Here is a 20,878-nt window from a genome sequence, read left to right on the forward strand (position 1 = left end):
GTGGCTCAATTCATCTTGACAGGATGGATGGGACCTAGTCATTCATTCATTTACATGTTTACTGGGCACCTACTATATGTCAAGCACTTTCTTGAAAAACAGTGTTAACGAACCATGACCTCTGCCCTCAAGGAGCTTATAAATTGAGTGTGAATTTGAGTAGAGGTGATAAAAAATAAACAAGTGAAATACGTAAATGTATAAGTATCCACTGTGATAGGTGAAGAAAACATATGAAGAAGGTCCCCTTTAGGTTAGATGATCAGAGAAAGCCCCTAGGGCAGGTGACGTTTAAACTGATTAACTTAAGCTTAAAGTCCATTCTTGTCTGTGTACCCTGAGCCCAATTCACTCTTAAGCCACCCTGGGAGCTTTAAAAATATGTTTATCTGATACTTATAAACAGTAAAAAGAATAATACATTTCATACTTAGATTATTATTTCTGTTAAGGAAGCGAAAAAAAATCATTCCTAGGCATATTGGTTAAAAAAATTTGGAGGTCTGGTGAATAAATACCATTTATGATGTAAAAAGAAGGACCACTATAAACTACTGAAACTAGTGTTTATCAGCCTGCCTGACATTTTTAAAATGGTCTGGAAAATAATAAAATCAGAATAATTATAAAACGTTCCAAGGTTTTGAAGAGTGATATCATGTAAATTCATAAATTGTTCAGTACACATTTATTAAATCCCCACCATTTCCCATGCAAAGTGCTAAGTTCCAAGAATACAAAGATAAAACATGATGCCTAACCTTTCCCACTGACAAATATTAGCTAAACACCTATCATGCACTTACCGCTTCCTCAAGCTGGTCATAGTTTTGCTTCTTTTTATTGTTACTGTTTTGTTTCCTTACTTTATCAACAAATGTCATGACCAAATGATCAAGAGATGATTATGGTGGGCAAAATCCTGGATAAACCCTGGATAAACAATAAGGTCCTACTGTACAGCACAGGGAACTATACTGACTATCCTCTAATAAACCATAATGGAAAAGAATTTTTAAAAGAATATATATGTATAACTTCGCTGTATAGCAGAAGTTAACACAACATTGTAAATCAACTATACTTAAGCAAAAAACAGAAAATCTACTACCCAAAAAGTAGAATCTATTGCATTTCTTGTGCCAGTCTATGAAGCAAAGAAACACGTTTTTATGGCTAGCTATAACTTCCTCCTAAACCCCTTGCTCAGCATTACTGGGTGGCAAAGTCTTAGATATCACCTTTCTCCTACAAAATAGAGGAACAGTCTACAGTCCTGTGTCTTTAGTCCTGGGATTTTAGTTCCAACTCCAGGTAATTATACTTTCTAGGCCTCCAGTGCTTGCAAGCCCAACCCTTGCCTGAAGAACCTCTACTGAAAGGCACACAAGCCCATTTTTAGTGGAAGCAATACTGCACACACAATGCTGTATAGTTCAATACAATACTCAATTTTATAACTGACTTTCTAAAACTCGTAGAGAAACAGGTCTCAAGAACTTGCTCACTCATTATGTCAACTCCCACAGACATACCGCACACCTATTTTTAATTCATCCCATAGACAACACAGAAGACTTTCTACAAGAAGCATACACACTTCATGGAGTTGTCCTTTTAAACAGGGGTTTGTTTTAAGTTAAAATGATAATACCAAGGAACTGCCAGTTGACCAGACATGTAACAACATCCCAATTATTATGTTTCAAATCTTCCCAAGAGTAACCTAATTTGGGTAGGATTCCTGTGTTTTCCTATATCATCTCCTTATACACCTCTGATGAAGTTAGTAGATGCAATTGAGAATGGAATACACAAAATCAAGCCTGGTTTCCCTGCCCTAATCTTTTATACTGAAAGGAACCTGACTGAATAAAATGCTTCATCAATGGCAGCCAATTTTGACTACACAGTACTTCAAAAATGTCATCAAGAGATTAAGTTTAACATTTATTTAAAAAAAGAAAAATACTAAATAAAACAAAAGGCTAGGTTTCCTCCCTCCCCGATTTCCCTGGCATTTAGAAGAACTGCCATAGATAAGTCCACAAATGAACAGCTGAGCTACATAATGTACAGTTCTAACTGGGCAGCTTCTAAAAAAAAAAATAAAAGGACTCCTTCCAACCCCAGTTAACGTACTTGATATAAAGAGAACATGTTTCTGCAACAAATACATTTCAGGCTTGATGTTTTACAGAGTAACTAATGAAGGCTCCAGCCACAAGAAAAAAAATTATTTTTCCAGGATATTAAATGTTTCGACTCACCATTTAACAGAAGTACAAGTAAAATGAAAATGCAAATTAAATGTATACATATTTATGACTTTACCAATGTATGACAAGGCCACCTTTGGCTTCTGGCTTTATTAACCAGGACGAGAAGCCTGGAAAACCACCATACATTTGTATTTCTATTCAAATAGTTCTCTCTGCCCAAGTACTGGTTGGAGCAAAGTATTAATTCTGAGTCCAGTGACATATATAAGCCAAGAGAATCACAGTGAATGGATGAAAATGGACATTGTCTCCTTAATTATCTGCTTGGACAAGAAGATATAAAGATATAAATACTAAACAATGTTAAAATGTGACAACTCATTAATTACTAGCAAACAGAAATTTTCTGTTAACCTCTATGATTTCTAGAAGTCAAAAATGCACTTTCACCATAGAACCCCTAGCAAAACCTTGAGTAAGAACCTTCTTAAGAATTCCACGTTAGCCCTGGTCCTCCTGCTAAGCATCTGTTTGACCATGAGCAAGTCAATTCACCTCTCCAAGCCTCAGCTGTCTTACCCATAAAAGGTGCGAGTTTCCGAACTAGTTAATATTTGAATTCTTTATCAGAAAGAAATCTACCTCAATCCCCAATGGCTGAATCTGTTAATAATATTTAAGACCCATTCTAATTGTTTGTCATCATACTTCTAAAGGTAAAAACACTACTTTTGTGCATATAGGACGAAGGGGTGGAAGGAGAAGAGTATTCTTAAAGGGAACAGAAACTAGGTTGGTTTTGTTAATTAGGTTCCCCCTCTGAAACCACGAGCCAGTATTAGCACCTGCTGAAATTTACCCAAATATAAGAGTGGTTGGTTTCTTCATCTCAAGATATACTCTTTCAGAAAATGGCACAAGTCAATTTCTAGGAATGGATATTTCAGCCAGTTACACCTTACTAACAACTAAAGGGGCAGGGGGAGGCAAGCAAAAGAGCATGACATAGATGATGTGAGTCTACTGTCTACACGGAGAAATAAAAACTCTTCTTTATATGATGTATTCAGGAAGGAGAGACACAATGGGCACCTGCACCTGCCAGCTTCAGGAGGCATACCTCTTGCAGGTAAACTACCTTATGGGTCAGCAGATGCTGGGAATTTACATGATAAGATGTTTTCTATGTTTTATAGCATGTGTTTTCCTTATGAGTGATTTCATTCCCTCCTTCACTCAGCAACTCTTCATTAAATACTTAACTATATGCAAACCCCAAAGCCAAAAAAATAAATAAATAAACAAAGGTATGAGTTGACTGTCTGGAATATTCAGGTGAATCTTGACATTTATTTTAGAGTAGTTCAGCCCCTGAGAATATTTCCAAATCAAAAAAATAATACTAAACAATACAGATTCTAAGCTAAAGTGCACTTGGAATTTCCTTTCCCTTCATTAAGTGGTATGAGATGAAGAGGAATGGGGAGTAAATTAGAATACAGGTGGAATAGGTTATTAGCTAAATCCCTGAGTTAATACAGGGTGAAAATTTCTCTTTCCCCTAGAGAAAAATGATAACACTGGATTACAAATATATTGATAAGCATTATAGAATGCTAAAACTAGAAAGAGAAAAATAATACAAACCTCTTGTTTTATATGTGGAGACTTGAGGCTCAAAGGTGGTAGAATTTGGTCCAGGTTATACAGCCAAATATAGTGCCAGAACTAGAACCCAGGTCACCAGCAGGCGTGCTTAACAGTCTCTGGTGTATTGCATGTATTGCATCCCATGATGTGTCCTCATTGCTATCACAAGTGGAACAATGGCATAATCCACAAAGCAAAGGACTAGACATCAGGAGCTCTGAGTTCCAGTCCTGTAAGCTACTAGATTAGACATGATACTATAGAAAACTCTAATCACTTGTCTAAACCTCAGTGTCCTCATCTGTTGAAATGTGAACAGTAATTCACAGTAAGACAGTACAGACCACAATAAATGCAGAAGTCTGGCCATTGTAAAAACCTTATACAAGTACAGAACTAACACTGGGTGATGACAGTGGTGGTGGTGGTGATTTCACCACCTGAAATGGTGGTGAAACCCGGCTTCAACTCTAATTCCAGCCACTTGTTACCTTGATAAGTCATTGAACTTGTGAGCCTCACATTCCTCCTGTGAATATGCGGTTAATAATCTTTGCCCTGCCTCCCTCAGAAATGGACGGAATTAAATGCTTTTCAGAGAGTACTAAAAAACAATTACAAATAGCAAGGCATTGATGCAAACGTAAGGCATTATTACCAAATCCCTCTAGTCTTAATTTGGACAAAAATGTAACACGGTTTTATTATTCATTTTTTAACAGTTTTCCTCCTCAACTAAGACATCATTATGCATTCAGTCTCAGACTTACCAGCTTTCTCATCAGTCTTCCTAAGTCTCCAAAGAACGCACCATTTCCCTCAGCTCAGAGATCATGTTTGCTGCTTACTCAACTTCCCACTGGCATGGACTTGACTAAGAAAGGTTTTTTTCTAGGGCCTCCTTTCGACTGGAAACGCTCTGACAAAAGCTTCCATGAACACTATTCTACTTCATCATGTTAGAGGGGTAAGGAATCCAACCCTTTGGCTTTTCTCTACTCCTAACAACTGCAGAACACTTCAGTCTTTACATAGAATGAGACAGAAGTCTGGGTGGATGCTTTTCATGGGAGGGGCAACAAGGGTTACCCAAACCCACGCTCAGTAGTATTGATGGGGAGACTGCTGCTTCTTTGCAGGAGACTAACACATTCTTAGGCCCAACCGGTCCCTCAAGAGTCATTCACCTTAGAGCTAGGGCCTCTGGCAGGCTGAGAATGTCATAGAAAAATAGTAAGGGCGGGGGCCGGTATTTTGGGTCTGCAATACGCTGCCTTTAACAAGGCATCAGAGTAACTAGCATTTCCTTGCTGAGAACCCTGATTTCAGTTGATCAGAAGAAAGAATTCATCAGCCTATCCAAACAACTTCTCTGGAACAGGTTTCTATCCAACCACGCTGGGCACCAGAGACAAGTGAGCCGGGGGAGGGGGGTTGGTAAGACTGACAACAGGCTCATTTGCATAGATGAGCGATAAGCAGACATTTGTTGTCTGCTGTTTTGGTGACTCCTGGCACCGGTGTGGCAAATCAAACCCCGGCATTCTCCCTCTCCGGTGCCCCACACTCCCACCCGCCTCCCCAGCTGCTGAAGCGTCACGCTGACGGGGCTAGGGGAGAGAAGCAGGGGAAATGCAGAAGTCGGTTGCTGCATTTAGGCTGGAACCATACCGCACCTGTTCAACCCGGCTCCGGCGCCAAAAATGACCAAACACTGACTCGCAAGCCCCTCTTGAAATCCCAGGGGCGCCTAACAAGTTCTCCGCTGTTTAATACCGGGGAAGGGTGGTGGGATATCTCTCTTTCTGCAGCCAAACTCCGCTGGCTACCCATTAAAGGGGAGGGGGCTCCAGCTTAAGTGAACCCAGAGTGATCCCCGAGTGTCACTGCGGCTCCGGGGATCCGGGTGGTGAGCGGGTGGGTGCCCGCGGGGAGCGCGCAGCCGTGGCCCGGGGGAATGAAGGTCCCGCTTCGGTGGACACGCGCACCCCCTACACCCTACCTCCAGCACAAGGCGGACAAAGTGAGAGCGTCCAGAGACCTCCAGGATTCATCCGAGACTCAGAGCCCCCAAGCTCGAACCCAGAAAGAGGGTCGCGGGAGGAGGGGCCGGGGACGCGCAGGAAACTTACCTCACCCGGACAGCATTCGGGCGCCTCCGGTGTCGAGACCAGTTGCGCCACAGTCTGCAAGTTATCGGAACGTTGTCGCTTCCCCCGGGCGAAAGGAGAGCAGTGCAGGCGAGGGGCGGGAGGGGCGGAGGGTCGGCGGGGCGGGGCCCGGGCCGGGGCGCAGCTCGAGGAGCGGGCAGGTGCCGGGGCCCGAGCCGCGGGGCCAAACTCGCCCCCGACGCGCCTCGGCGGGGGCGCGCGGCTGCGAGTGTGCAATGCGCGCGCGCCGCGGCGGGTGTGTGTCCCCGCTTTCCCCTTCCTTCCCCGCCGGTCCTCCGGCCAGACTGAGCCGCGAGCGGCCGCCAAAGCCCCAGCCGCTCCGCGCGGCTCCACAGCCGGGCGCACTCTGGCCGCGGCGCGTTCGGGGTCGGGGGCTGGGGGCCGGGGGCCGAGGAGCAGGGCGCCCCCGGGCTCGGGCGCGGGTCCCGGTGCAGAGAGCGAGGCGCGGAGACAGAGCGGGCTGCGCGGCGGCGGCCGCGGCTCCGGGAGGCTGCAGGCCCCGCCCGCCGGCCGCCCAGGCTCTTCCCCTTTTCTCTCCACCCCCTCGCTCCATCCCCGCACGCCCTGCAGGGAAGGCAGACGGGTTTGCAGCAGAGGCGGCAGGAGCCTCCGCTGCAGTCGGACTGGGCGTCCGAGTCGATGCTCGGGGACAAGGCGCTCCGTCCCGCTGCCGCGTGCCTAAGACGGAGAGCGGGGCTGGGGCGGGCCCCTCGATCTGGCCGGTTCCTCTAGGGCTCCAGGGCTAGCCAAGGGCTTCCCGGCGGTGCTCAAAGTCTTGTAGCCCAGGAAAACAGGGCTGTTAGGATAGGGCTTCCCGCTTCCTCAGCAACACCTGGTCGCCTGCCCTCTGGAACTCTGCTTGTGCCGAACCCGCACTTAAGCACAGGTGTCCCCTTCACCAGGAAGGGACAAGCTAGTCTGAGGACAGCAGGTGTTCCCAGGAAGTAAGACCTACCAAAGACCTACCAAACAGGTAGAAGTGGGTAGGCGAGGGGTCTTGGGAGAGAGAAGGCTGGAGGGACGTTAAGCACGGATAGGCGGTGATGGGGGTTCGGGCTAAATCTTACTGACAGCACTGAGTGGGCGTGGGGCCCTGGTAATCTCACCTGACGTCAGCCTAGCTGCGGAAAGGGCACGGGCCAGGTCTAAAGGACACTCTTGCGGGGGGGGGGGAGGGGAGTGCTATCATGGAAGCTATAGCTAAATGTCCTTAATTGGAACCGAAAAGGGAGCGGATCTCTCCCAGCTGAATCAAAGCAAGTGGTATTTCTCACCCTCACCCCTTCCTTCCACCTTACCCTTATTTAAAAAACAAACGAACACACTCATGGGAAATGTGGGATACATTCTGGCCGAGCAAAGCCAACATTTCATGGTCCTTATCCTCAGATACCACCGGCTTGGCAAGCCAAAATGAATTTGTTTGAAAGGATACTCCGTTCGTTCTCAGCAAATGAAAAACCTCTTTTTCAGTTTTGAGATCCTTTTTTACCTCCCACCTCCCACCACATCAGCTCAGAATGGAGTGCAATAATTCCTTGGTAACACATATCTGTTAGACTGTTTTTCCAGCATACTTCTTCCACATGTGTCTAGCCATCACTGGGAGTTTTAGGGCATCACTTTTTTTGTTTGTTTGTTTTTGGGGTTGTTTTGGCATCGCTTGTTTAGGACCCTGTGACTCGTGTCTGGTTTTATCTTAGCATCCTAGGCTCTTCAAAGCTCAGAGCAAGAACACAAGTCTAGTCCAGCATGCTCACTTTACAGAAGTAAAAACTGAGACCCAAAGACAGTAAGTGACCAAAGGGCGAGAACATAGTTTCCATGACTCCCAGAAACACTGGACTAACAAAGTTCAATTTGGGGTCTAAAGAGAGACAGGTGGAGGAAAGAGAAACAGATCAAAGAACGCTTCATCTGCCTGGTGTGAACCACTGTGCAGAGGGCAGCAGCACGCTGCTGTAAGTAGCAGACTGCCTGGGATCTGGGGATGGTAATCCTACTCTCTCCTCTGCTTCTCAGACGTTTGCTCTGAAATCCAAGGAGTGGAAAACAAATCTGCTTCCCAGAGAGGTGGTGATAAGTGAAAATGCAAAGTCAGTTCTCAACATTTCCTTGGAATGCAGAGGAGGTGAAAACAGGTAAAAAACTTAAAACACAGTGGATCAGAGGTGGTCAGACATGCTACATACAAATGGATGCATACAGGTGTATACACACTCCCGCTTTTCCATTAAGAGCCAGTTTGATTCCCTTCTGTAAAGCACAGATGCCAACAGGCTTCAGTGTCCAGAAAGAAGTCACAAAGCAGACTCCCCACTGGCTAGAGAGCTAACTCTATTAAACAGGATTCTAAGGAAATCTACCAAGAGCCTTAAGATCATCATTACTGTAAATTAATTAATGGAACAAGGGACCACATACCATGAGACCTGATATTTCTCCTGGATTCTATCTCAAAATCTATCAACAGGAATTTGGGAAAGTCACCTTCTATTGGAAATAAAACGGTTATCACTACCATTAGCAATAGTGGCTTGGCCATAAAATCTGGAAATATTTAAAAATCAGATAATGCTTATCTAATTGTTTTACTTGATTTCGAGTATAATTTCTCCAATTGATTTCAGATCTTAGTCCAAAATCTTAATAATGCTATGTAATACTCCCCTATGAGAAACATGCATAGATTTCTTATAGTAGATTTGATAGCATTAATGGCTCCAGTTAATGACCTCCCTTTATCCAGGTCCTTTCCTTCTAAGTTTGTAGTCTCCTCCCACTCTGTGCTCACCCACGTGATTTACTTTGGTCAGTGGAACAATAGCAGACTTGATGTAAACGAAGGTTTGAAAAATGTTTGTGCAACAAAGAAATACCACTACACATCTATTAAATTTTCCAAAATCCAGAACACTGACAACACCAAATGCTGTCGAGGATGTGGAGTAACAGGGACTCTCATTCATTGCTGGGGGGAATGCAAAATGGAATGGCCACTTTGAACAATAGTTTTTCAGTTTCTTACGAAACTAAACATACTCTTACCAGGTGATTTGGCAATCATCCTCCTTAGTATATACCCTAAGTAGCTGAAAATTTATGTCCATACAAAAACCTGCATGTGGATGTTTATAGCATCTTTATTCATAATTGCCAAAACTTGAAAGCAACCAAGATGTCCTTCAGTAGGTGAATGGTTAAGTTGTGGTAAAACGGAATACTATTCAGCGCTAAAAACAAAAAGCACACAAACAAAAAAGAGCTATCAAGCCATGAAAACACATGGAAGAAACTTAAATGCATATTACTAAGTGAAAGAAGCCAATCTGAAAAGGCTGCATATGGTATGATTCCAACTATATGATATTCTGGAAAAGGCAAAACTATGGAGACAGTACAATGATCAGTGGCTGTTAAGAGTTGAGGGGAGAGAGGGATGAATAGGCAGAGCACAGAGAATTTTTAGGGCAGTGAAACTACTCTGTACGATACTATAATGATGAAGACATGTCATTATACATTTGTCCGAAACCTTAAAATGTACATCAAGAGGGAACCCTAATGTAAACCGTGGTCTGTGGTGATAATGATGGTGTCAGCGTAGGTTCATCAGGTGTAGCAAATGTGCCCTCAGGTGGGGGATGTTCATAATGGGGAGGCTATGCATGTGCTGGGGCAGGAGTTGTAGGAGAAATCTCTGTACCTCCCCTCAATTTTGCTGTGAACCAAAAAGTGCTCTAAAAAATAAAGTCTATTTTTAAAAATTTGTGTGCATTTCTGCTTCTGTTCTTAGAATTCTGCCATCACCAGGAGAACAAGCCCACTGCAGGATGAAAGACCCTGTGGAACAGAGCTGAGTCATTGCAGCTGAGGTCATCCTTGACCAGCCAGCCCTCAGCTGACTGCAGAGGTACAAACAAGTTCAAATGAGATCTGCCAGGCTTGGTCCAGATTAGCAGAACCACGCATCATAGATTCATGAGAAATATTACATGGTTGCTGTAAGTCACGGCTTCAATTAATTATCTATTGCTGCGTAACACACCACCCCAAAACTCGTAGCCAAAAACCACCACTACTTCCTATTTCTCATGAGTCTGTGAGTCAACTGGGCTCAGCTGGGCATTGGCTAGGGTCACTCAATTGGCTGCATTTAGGTGGCCGCTGGCAACTGGACCAAAGGGGAAGGTCTGAGAAGGCTTCACTCACACATCAGTTACCTCCATCTGCCTCCCCCTGACCTTTCTCTTTCCACGTGGTTAGCTTGGACTTCCTCATGCCAGGTGGTCCTTTCAGCCTTGTCAGACTTCTTACATGGCAGCTAGCTTCTCAGAGGGAGGAACTGGAAACTGCCAGTCCTCTTAAGAACTGAGCTGGGAGGTTCTAGAACATTACTTCCACTTCATTCTATTGGTCAAAGCAGTCACAAGACCAACCAAATTCAAGAGGAGAGGAAACAGACTCTAACTTTTGATTTGAGGGGCAGCATGTATGTACAGGAATTAAAGGGCCTTATCACAGCCATTTTGGGGAGACTACCTCACCTCCTAAGTTTTGGAGTGGTTGTTCTTTTAAGCTATGGAACTTTGGACTAGTTACAAGTCCTTTCTGGACCTTTCTATGAAATGAGGGAGGTTGAGTTTCTCTATATTGCTAATGCCTATTTAACTTTTCTTTGGTGATGTCTCAAGGGCAAACTGAAGTCCAATAAATATCTAAAAAGGAGTTGCCAGAGGGAACTTGGGGCACATTGGTCAACCATGGGTACTTTTAGTAGTTCATCTGTTAATTATTTTTCAAGAAAAAATTCTCAAGATGCCACATGAAAGGCATGCATTGCCTCCATGGACATCAAACAGTAAAGTAGAGGATACATCCATCACGACTCCTCAAGGATCTTCTTTCATAACATTGTCTTGTCTTCACTTTCTAGAAATTTGATTTCTAAGCAGATAAGAAAAGTTAAATGCTTAGCTGACTCCCCTGTATAACTTGAGATGCTCATGTCAGAGGGTGTGTTTACCCGGGGGACCTTATGCTCTCTAATTTCAGGTTTGCTCTTAAAATTAGCAAAGACTTGAGAACCTCACCCCCAATTCCCTTCCATCTCTTCTTTCTCCCTGTACCATCTTCCTTTCCTCTAGCTATGCTTTCTTTTCCTGCTGCATCCTTTCTTCCTTAACCCTATAGCACTGAAATAGGAGTCCTAGGCCTGCTTAGGACTGCCCCTGCAACAGTGAAGTCTGCATTCTCTCTTGGCTTCATATTTCTTGGATTCAGATTCATGTCTGTATCATGAGATGCTCTGAAAGGTCACAAGCCTGACAGTCTATGATCCTTAGATGCTTCTGCAATACATACAGTGGCAAGGCTTGGAGGGGGTTGAATATTAAGGACTCAGAACCCTTTAGAAGGGGTACACATGTGTCTCAACCCTTCTCAAGCAATTCCCAGCACCTCAGTACTTTTCCCTAAGGTTTTTTTTTGTTTGTTTGTTTGTTTTTAATTAGAAAACATGCAACTCTACCAGCTACAAGCCCTATCTATTTAACTTATTACTCTTTACCCAGAGGTTGGTATCATCCTAGCTCTCAAGACCAGCTGATGTTTTACATCCGTTAGCCAGAAACAGTATGAAAACTGGAGGCCCAGTGCTAGCAGGCATTCAGGTCTGACCCTAAAAATGTTTCCCCAAATACCTGGTAACTCATCTAAGAAATATGAAAAAGGGCTAAGAAAGATTTCCGTAACAAATTTATACCAAAATACAAAATTATATGCATTGAGATTACAATTATGTGGAAAAACATGCACATGAACAACTCCTGAAAGAAAACAATTAAAAATTAAAGTGCTTGTGCTAAGGTAAGGGAATTCTAAGATTAAAAAAGTTTCGATGTTATGTTGTTTTTACGTTTAAAAAATGCATATGCCATTGCAACTTCTAATTTCTGTTGGCCTGTGCAACCTGTTTTCTGTTGAGTTCAGTTACTCCTTTTCTCTTCAATGGTTTTTTCTTGTTACAAACAGACTCACATGCATACCTTTTCTATGTGAATGTTCACCTTGCCCAGAAGTTACAAAAACAATGTAGGGCTTCCCTGGTGGCTCAGTGGTTGAGAATCTACCTGCCACTGCAGGGGACACAGGTTCGAGCCCTGGTCTGGGAAGATCCCACATGCCGCGGAGCAGCTAAGCCCGTGAGCCACAACTACTGAGCCTGCGCGTCTGGAGCCTGTGCTCCGCAACAAGAGAGGCCGCGATAGTGAGAGGCCCGCGCACCGCGATGAAGAGTGGCCCCCGCTTGCCGCAACTAGAGAAAGCCCTCGCACAGAAACGAAGACCCAACACAGCCAAAAATAAATAAATTTTTTAAAAAACAAACAAAAAAAACAATGTAAACTTAAGTGTTTGATTTGAAGACTGAACAAGAAACAAGAGAATATCAGAATGAAGGGAAGAAAGAAGAAAAAATAGAGAATTGGTAGGATGGCACAGAGAACCAAGAGGCATTTAAGAAAGCATCCTAAAGGCATGTAAATTTTATACACATTTTGTATATCAAGTCTGAACTTGGGTTTTAAAGAAGCTGAAAGTCAAGGTCTTCATAAGAGAGAAAGAAACCCCTTTTTGGTTGGAGGGGCTGGTTTAAAAGCTTAAAGTAGAGAAAGGAGGCAGAAATGAATCAGCAGGGATCCTCAAAACTTCACAAAATCTACTGCACTTGTTATACCCTGAGGAACAGTGTGTCGAAATTATCTAAGGTCACGAAACCCAGCCATAGAACCAGGAATAAAACCTAGGGCTGCCATCTTATCCCTGAATCATTTCATGGGATTCCCATATCATTTCATCCCATTTCATCCCATATCATGGGATCCCTGCTGAGGTGGTCAGCAGAATGGGCCCTGGACCCTTCATGACTAAGCATAGGTTTTTCATGCCAAAGCCTCATTTGCCCTAAAATGTGAAATGCTCAGTTTGTGTTCTACCTCATTGAAATACTAAAACAGTTTCTCATCAATAGTGAGCACATTTGACATTAAATGGGTCACAATAAAAGAGTGATAGGTCTAGAAACAATACCAAGAAATAATGGAATCTACAAGGAAGGCTGAAAAAGAAGAAAAGGTAATGAATTCAACAAAGACACTTGAGCTTCCTAAATAGAGGCAATGGCTGCCCACCCAAGATGTCCTTGGTGTAACTGATGCTTTCCTGTAGCGGGTTCAGGAAAGGTTCAGGTGCTTACTACAATGAGCAAGATTAGCTCCCACCCTTTGTGGAGGGGCAGCTTCCAGGGCCAAGACTTGGAGTTTCTCAGCCTTGCTGTCTGAAGGGAGATGGTGTGAATGTTGCTGATGACACAATAGATACTTGGTGAAGAGAAGCGAATGTTAACTTCAGTCAACCAATGAAGCCCCCACTAAGATTTCTCAAGTCTTCTGTGACACCTCACCATGTGAATGAACCAGGAAGACAGTGTTGATTTTTGCTTTTTTTAATATTTATTTATTTATTTATTTATTTATTTTTGGCTGTGTTGGGTCTTAGTTCCTGCCTGCGGGCTTTCTCTAGTTGCGGCAAGTGGGGGCTACTCTTCATTGCTGTACACGGTCTTCTCATTGCAGTGGCTTCTCTTGTTGTGGAGCATGTGCTCTAGGCGTGCAGGCTTCAGTAGTTGGGGCACGTGGGCTCCAGTAGTTGTGGCTCACGGGCTCTAGAGCGCAGGCTCAGTAGTTGTGGCGCACAGGCTTAGTTGCTCTGCGGCATGTGGGATCTTCCTGGACCAGGGCTCGAACTCGTGTCCCCTGCATTGGCAGGTGGATTCTCAACCACTGCGCCACCTGGGAAGCCCAGATTTTTGCTTTTTTTTTTTTTTTTTTTTTAACATCTTTTTTGGAGTATAATTGCTTTACAATGGTGTGTTAGTTTCTGCTTTATAACAAAGTGAATCCGTTTATACATATACATATGTTCCCATATCTCTTCCCTCTTGCGTCTCCCTCCCTCCCACCCTCCCTATCCCACCCCTCTAGGTGGTCACAAACCACCAAGCTGATCTCCCTGTGCTATGCGGCTACTTCCCACTAGCTATCTATTTTACATTTGGTAGTGTATATATGTCCATGCCACTCTCTCACTTTGTCACATCTTACCCTTCCCCCTCCCCATATCCTCAAGTCCATTCTCTAGTAGGTCTGTGTCTTTATTCCCGTCTTGCCACTAGGTTCTTCATGACCTTTTTTTTTTTTTCCCTTAGATTCCATATATATGTGTTAGCATACTGTATTTGTTTTTCTCTTTCTGACTTACTTCACTCTGTATGATAGACTCTAACTCCATCCACCTCACTACAAATAACTCCGTTTCATTTCTTTTTATGGCTGAGTAATATTCCATTGTATATATGTGCCACATCTTTTTTATCCATTCATCCAATGATGGACATTTAGGTTGCTTCCATGTCCTGGCTATTGTAAATAGAGCTGCAATGAACATTTTGGTACATGACTCTTTTTGAATTATGGTTTTCTCAGGGTATATGCCCAGTAGTGGGATTGCTGGGTCGTATGGTAGTTCTATTTTTAGTTTTTTAAGGAACCTCCATACTGTTCTCCATAGTGGCTGTATCAATTTACATTCCCACCAACAGTGCAAGAGTGTTCCCTTTTCTCCACACCCTCTCCAGCATTTATTGTTTCTAGATTTTTTGATGATGGCCATTCTGACCGGTGTGAGATGATATCTCATTGTAGTTTTGATTTGCATTTCTCTAATGATTAATGATGTTGAGCATTCTTTCATGTGTTTGTTGGCAATCTGTATATCTTCTTTGGAGGAATGTCTATTTAGGTCTTCTCCCCATTTTTGGATTGGGTTGTTTGTTTTTTTGATATTGAGCTGCATGAGCTGCTTGTAAATCTTGAAGATTAATCCTTTGTCAGTTGCTTCATTTGCAACTATTTTCTACCATTCTGAGGGTTGTCTTTTTTTTTTTTTAATTAATTAATTAATTTATTTATTTTTGACTGTGTTGGGTCTTCGTTTCTGTGCGAGGGCTTTCTCTAGTTGCGGCAAGCGGGGGCCACTCTTCATCGCGGTGCGCGGGCCTCTCACTATCGCGGCCTCTCTTGTTGCGGAGCACAGGCTCCAGACGCGCACGCTCAGTAATTGTGGCTCACGGGCCTAATTGCTCTGCGGCATGTGGGATCTTCCCAGACCAGGGCTCGAACCCGTGTCCCCTGCATTGGCAGGCAGACTCTCAACCACCGCGCCACCAGGGAAGCCCTGAGGGTTGTCTTTTGGTCTTGTTTATGGTTTCCTTTGCTGTGCAAAAGCTTTTAAGTTTCATTAGGTCCCATTTGTTTATTTTTGTTTTTATTTCCATTTCTCTAGGAGGTGGGTCAAAAAGGATCTTGCTGTGATTTATGTCATACAGTGTTCTGCCTATGTTTTCCTCTAAGAGTTTGATAGTGTCTGACCTTACATTTAGGTCTTTGCTGATTTTTGCTTTTATGTCTCAAAAAATTTAGGAACTTTCTTGGACTTGGAACCATTTAGGCAGAACCTTACTAGCAAGCTTCTCCTCTTGGTAATATTTGGATTTGAATGCTTTGCTAGCAAAATGGAGCCCTTATTTTGACCACTTTTAAAAGATATAGCCTACAAGCTATCACAGAAACCTAGAATATTTTGCTGGGGTAGGAGATAGAAAAAGCAAATGTGTCAATCAGGGTATGCAAATGATGAAAGGTACAACCCCCAATCCCCAATTAATGCGGACTAATATAATAAAGGTTCATTGCTTGTTCATGACTCTGTTCAACATGGTTTGGTGGTGGAGTTGGCTTCCTGCAGCCATTCAGGGACCCTGGGTCCTTCCATCTTGTGGCACCATTATCTTCAACAAGTGGCCTCCAAAATCCCTGCTGAACTGGGAGAGTGAGCAAAGGATTTAAGATGCCAGGTATGGAAGTGGTGAATATCACATCCACCCACATTCCACTGGGCAGAACTTGGTCCACGGCCCCACGTACCAGTATGAAGCCTGGAAAGATATGTCTAAGTGCTGTGCTCAGGAAGAAGAGGAGAGCATGGTGTTAGCGCTATGTTTTCTTCCCAATGTGCTGAATTAAAGATGAATCATTCATCTTAAGTTTATTCTTGCACAGCTGTGATTGGAGGCCTGGGGGGAGTCTTTGGTAGTCAGATTTATTCTCCTATGCTTGTATCCCGGTGTTTCCCCTGCATTTTTAGACGAGGAGCAGCCTGTTGTATGTGTGTAGTTTGGGATGGCATTGCTATCTTGGAAGTGTCTGTGGACATACATGGGAGCATAAAGAGTCAGCAGCCTATATTGTTACAGAAAATTGAACACTTGAAGCAAGTGTATTAAAAAGTGTCTTTCTGGAACTCTTGCCACAAGGAGAGGGCTACTGATTCCATCGTCATGGGAGAAAATGGAATCTGTGCTATCAGCTTTTGAAGTGGCTGCAACTGCAAACTCTGGAGCCTTTGGGAGGAAAAGAAAGATGAAAAGAAACATAAGTCATAGCTCTATCTGCAATCAGCCTGTCCTGATGGCATGAGTGATTTCAGAAGAAAGAGTTATAATGAGGGAAAGAGAAAAAGGATGGGACAAGCAAGAGAAGTATACTTGTTCTTTTTAGCACCAATGCTCTGTAAGGAAAAATACAGGAGTTGGTGGTACCGTGGGGATTTACAAATACTTCAAGCCAGAAGGCAAAGCCACACCATGAAGATATAAGTTAGAAGAAGTTGGAGAGTTGCCCAGCTTCTTCCTACTGCATGAGACTCCTTTCTGTCTTTTCCTATGTGAAGTGGGGAGAGAGCATCACACTGCAGCAAAAGACCAGGCTATGTCCTCAACAAGTTCTACTGGGTTTGTGTTTTCCACAGCTTGGGGACAGTATGTATTAGGTGTGTGACCTAATTTTTTCCCTTAATTCTAAAGCAACAAATATAAGACAGAAGCCCTCTCTCATGACCATTCTGCACACCAAAAGATTTAGTGGCATTTCCTCTAGAAACTTTCAGAAGAAATGGCTAAAGAGCTTTGTTTGATATGCAGGGGCTTATTTACTATATTATGATAAGAATAAAAGGCATAATTTGAAATTGCACGTATGCTACAACCTCAAAAAGTACAGAAAGTCTAGTAAAATATCTTGGAGGGAAATCCGCTAAAATATTAGCTATTATTGCCTTTAGGTTAATATTGTGTCTCCTTTTAAAAAAAACTCCTTGCGCTACTTTTTCAAATCAGAGAAAGATAAAGAAATGAGGGAAATGTCAATGTTTGATGATGAATAAAAACTATGCATGTTTTAAAATTTTAGAAAAAATTAGAAAAGCAAAAAAGAAATAACTTAATTTTCTTCACACAGAGACCATTACCTCTAACATTTGGTATTTGCTTACTTTGCTTTAATATATTTTATACTATTTTTTAAAGGTGAAAATAACATGTGCACAGGGCAAAGGAGCTGAACAGACATTTCTCCAAAGACGGTATACAAATTGCCAATAAGTACATGAAAAGATACTCAACATTATTAGCTATTAGGAAAATGTAAATCAAAACCACAACAAAATGCCACTTCACACCCACTAGGATGGCTAGATTGGAAAGACATCATAACAAGTGTTGGTGAAGATGTGGAGAAGCGAACTCTCATACATTGCTGGTGGGGATATAAAAAAGGTGCAATTGCTTTGGAAAACAGTCTGACAGTTCCTCAAAAGGTTAAACATAGAGTTACCATATGACTCAGCAATTTCACTGCTAGAGTAATATGCCCAAGAGAAATGAAAACTTGCATCCACAGGAAAATGCGTATACAAATGTTCATAGTAGCATTATTTACAATAGCCAAAAAGTAAAAACAATCCAAATCTCCATTAACTGATGAATGGATAAACAAAATGTGGTATATCCATATAAAGGAATATTATACAATGGAATAGTACTCAGCCATAAAAAGGAATGAAATTGGGTCATTTGCAGAGACATGGATGAATCTAGAGACTGTCATACAGAGTGAAGTAAGTCAGAAAGAGAAAAACAAATATCGTATATTAACGCATATATGTGGAACCTAGAAAAATGGTACAGATGAACCGGTTTGCAGGGCAGAAATTGAGACACAGATGTAGAGAATAAACGTATGGACACCAAGGGGGGAAAGTGGAAGAGGGTGGTGGTGGTGGGATGAATTGGGAGATTGGGATTGACATGTATACACTAATATGTATAAAATGGATAAGTAGTAAGAACATGCTGTATAAAAAAATAAATAAAATAAAATTCAAAAATTCAAAAAACCCAAAAAACAAAAAAACAAAAAACAAAATGTGGTATATCCATATAAAGGAATATTATTCAGCAATAAAAAGGAATGGAGTACTGATACGTGTTACTACATGGATGAACTTTGAAACATTATGCTAATTCAAAGAAAGCCAGATACAAAAATCTACAGGTTGTTTGATTCTATTTATATGAAATGTTGAAAATGGGCAAATCTATAAAGACAGAAAATAGATTATTGGTTGCCTAGGGCTGGGGAGAGGGGAACTTCCTGGGGAAATGGGAGTGACTGCTAATAGGTACTGGATTTTGTGGGGGGATGATGAAAACGCTCTGAAGATGATAGCAGTGATGAATGTACAAACTCTGTGAATATACTGAAAAACATTGAATTGTACACTTTAAGTGGGTGAATGGAATGGTATGTAAATTAATCTCAATAAAGCAGTGTTTTAAAAAGGAAAAAAATAACATACATATGTCAAAAAATTCAAACCATATAAGAATCTAAAATTAAAAGTAAGATTTTCCTTCCTACTCACCATCCAACCTCTAGTTCTAAAGAAGACCATTTTTAAGTTTCTGGTTTTTTGTTCTTCATGTGGCTCTCATTTTAACATTAAATAATATAGTTATACTTTTGTTAATTGAGCTATCAAATTAAAAAGTATCTGACTTGCTGCTCTGAAAGAGAAGAAAATTAACACGGTTTTACTAACTCTCATATCCTCTCCTCCTTTCTGCCTCCCAATTTTTGTGTTTCTTAGTTTTGTAATAGTTTCCACTTTTATAATTTTAATAATATACTCAAGCCTCTATTTCTTGATTTATCAATCTTAGACACCATCTATTAACTAGAAGGAGGTAGACCTTAGATGTTTCATAACTACATAAACTACATGGGAGAAATTCAGTTAAATAAAATACTGAGTTTTATCAACAGAAGACTGCTTCCTACCCTGTTTAATTATGACATTCAGAACTTAAAATGTTTCTCAAAATTTGGCTAAGTGATAAAAAATTTATGTGAGAATTGACCATAGTGTATAAGAACGCTGTGCTGCTTGGGGGCCAAGAATAGAGAGACCAAATACTAGCCTCACCTTAAATTCATCATAGTATTTACCCAATAGGCATTATTTAATCAATTTTAAGAAGAGACCACTTATGCTGATGGGAAGCTGTCAAGCATCCAAATGAAAGTTGGATGATAACCATTGTGGCTTCCTTTGAACTCAGAGAGTCTGTGAGTCTGGAACTTTGGGTTTGTAAGGAGGATGCTCAGCTATATCCTGTTAGCACTGGACCTCAAGTCTGGATGCTGTGGTGATTCTCTTGGACCAGGTGGCAAAGAGAGGATGACAGAGTCTAGTTCAAGACTGGGGCATCCTGTGGGACAGAGGAGATGGAGAAGAGTGGGAAGGGACAGTAGTTCTTACATATTCTATAGGTATTCCAATGATAATTACCTGAAACAAATGCTTAACCTCAGCAGCAATAAAGGGAAAACGCAAAGTGAGAGCTCTAAGGTACCTCTGAATCCCTGTTAAGGGACATGGAGTAGACATTGGCTGCCTATACACATACTGTGTATCAGGCCCTGTGCCAGCTGCTTCTCCTGAACTATCTCATGCAATCCCCAACCCAGGAAATTAGTCTTATTTACATTCTCAAATGAAGCAGTTGAGGCAGAAAGGCTAAGTCCCTAAGCTAACAGGGCTGAGATTCTCCATGGCTCCAAATACCTTAAATTACTGAAAGCAAAGGAATAATACAAAACCCAGTGTTGATGGGGTTTTGGGGGAACAGATACACCAAATGAACACTGGCATAGTCTTTCTAGAGAGCAACTAACAAGAAGCATACACTTATTAATACCTATGTCCCAGACATCCTACTTTGGGGAATATATTCTAAGAAAATTACATAACTTAAAAAATAATGATTGTTCAAAACTATTCATTGCATTGATATTAATAGTGACAAGAAATAAACTCAACAGTCAACAACTAAAGGCATTATGTTACAGACTATCACTAGAAGGAAATATTATTTGGACTATATTGATGTGCAAAAAGATGTACATGAATTAATTTAAGACAAAAAAATGGAACACAATAGACAGTTTGTGAAGAGTGAACACTACTATAAAAAACGTTGGTACAACACTGATGTGTCGTATTTGCACTGTTCACAAGTCAATTCTGATTTTTTTGTTAATTGCATTATTTTTCCCATAGAGTGAAGTGCATAACAGTATATTGATTTAAAATTCCCAAAACTAATTTTGCACTCTATGATTAAATGTCCTTCCCTCTCTGGAGCTGGGGTCCATTTGAGGGTTTGAAGAGGGGTGTGAGAGACAGGGGCAGCACCATGATGCTTCTGAAATCAAAAATGCATCACCCCCAAAACCTCTCGTGTTTATGTTCCTGAAGACTTTCCTGTTGGAAAGAGACAGACTCTGCTGTGATATCAGTGATGCTCTCTAAGATCAG

The 20,878-nt window shown here is 42.0% G+C and overlaps 1 protein-coding gene across 6 annotated transcripts in view; it reads right to left on the reverse strand.

Moving 5' to 3' along the window:
• Window positions 1-20,878, reverse strand: part of PIP5K1B (phosphatidylinositol-4-phosphate 5-kinase type 1 beta) — a 571,896-nt gene that overhangs the window by 386,390 nt on the left and 164,628 nt on the right. For 4 of the 6 annotated variants that reach the window (XM_061200360.1, XM_061200366.1, XM_061200364.1 and 1 more), the window contains exon 1: window positions 6,005-6,279. The exons of the other annotated variants lie outside the window; for them this stretch is intronic. The gene's annotated coding sequence lies outside the window, so the exon portion shown is untranslated. Of the gene's footprint in view, window positions 1-6,004; window positions 6,280-20,878 lie in introns of those variants that run through there. 6 annotated transcript variants of the gene reach the window in all.

This window comes from Eubalaena glacialis, chromosome 9 (genome assembly GCF_028564815.1).
Source record: "Eubalaena glacialis isolate mEubGla1 chromosome 9, mEubGla1.1.hap2.+ XY, whole genome shotgun sequence".
NCBI lineage: Eukaryota > Metazoa > Chordata > Mammalia > Artiodactyla > Balaenidae > Eubalaena > Eubalaena glacialis.